Consider the following 484-nt stretch of genomic DNA (forward strand, 5'->3'; position numbering starts at 1 on the left):
CCCGCGGCCCCGCTTTCCCGCAGCCTTCGGGGTGCCCCGCGCTCCCCGCCGCTCCCGCCACCGTCGCTGTGTTCCTGACGGAGCCGCACCAGGCTCCCCAAAGCGCGGTGTCCCTTGGCATTTGGTACGGGATGTGACCGTTCCGACAGCATCCCCGGGGACAAGGATTATACGCAAGGCGTTCCAACTCAGCGGTTTCATCCAGTTCTCAACCTTAATAGATTTGTTAATGATAAATATATTAATGCCATTAGCATTTCAGAGAATGAGAGGGTGGTGGAGCGCAGGAGGGAGCTCAGGACATCCAGACGGCTTGATTGCACAGCAATGACCTTTGATAGGTGGCAACGTGTTGCCCGCGCTTTAACAGCCGTAAACACCTTGGCCCGAAGGACGCAGCTCCCAGGCCAAGAGTTTTTGGTCTTGCCCCGGCTCCGGCATGAGAGGAACATCTCCATCTCATCTCATCTCATCTCATCTCATC

The sequence above is a fragment of the Egretta garzetta genome, unplaced genomic scaffold, assembly GCF_000687185.1.
Source record: "Egretta garzetta isolate BGI_Z169 unplaced genomic scaffold, ASM68718v1 scaffold535, whole genome shotgun sequence".
NCBI classification, from domain to species: Eukaryota; Metazoa; Chordata; class Aves; order Pelecaniformes; family Ardeidae; genus Egretta; species Egretta garzetta.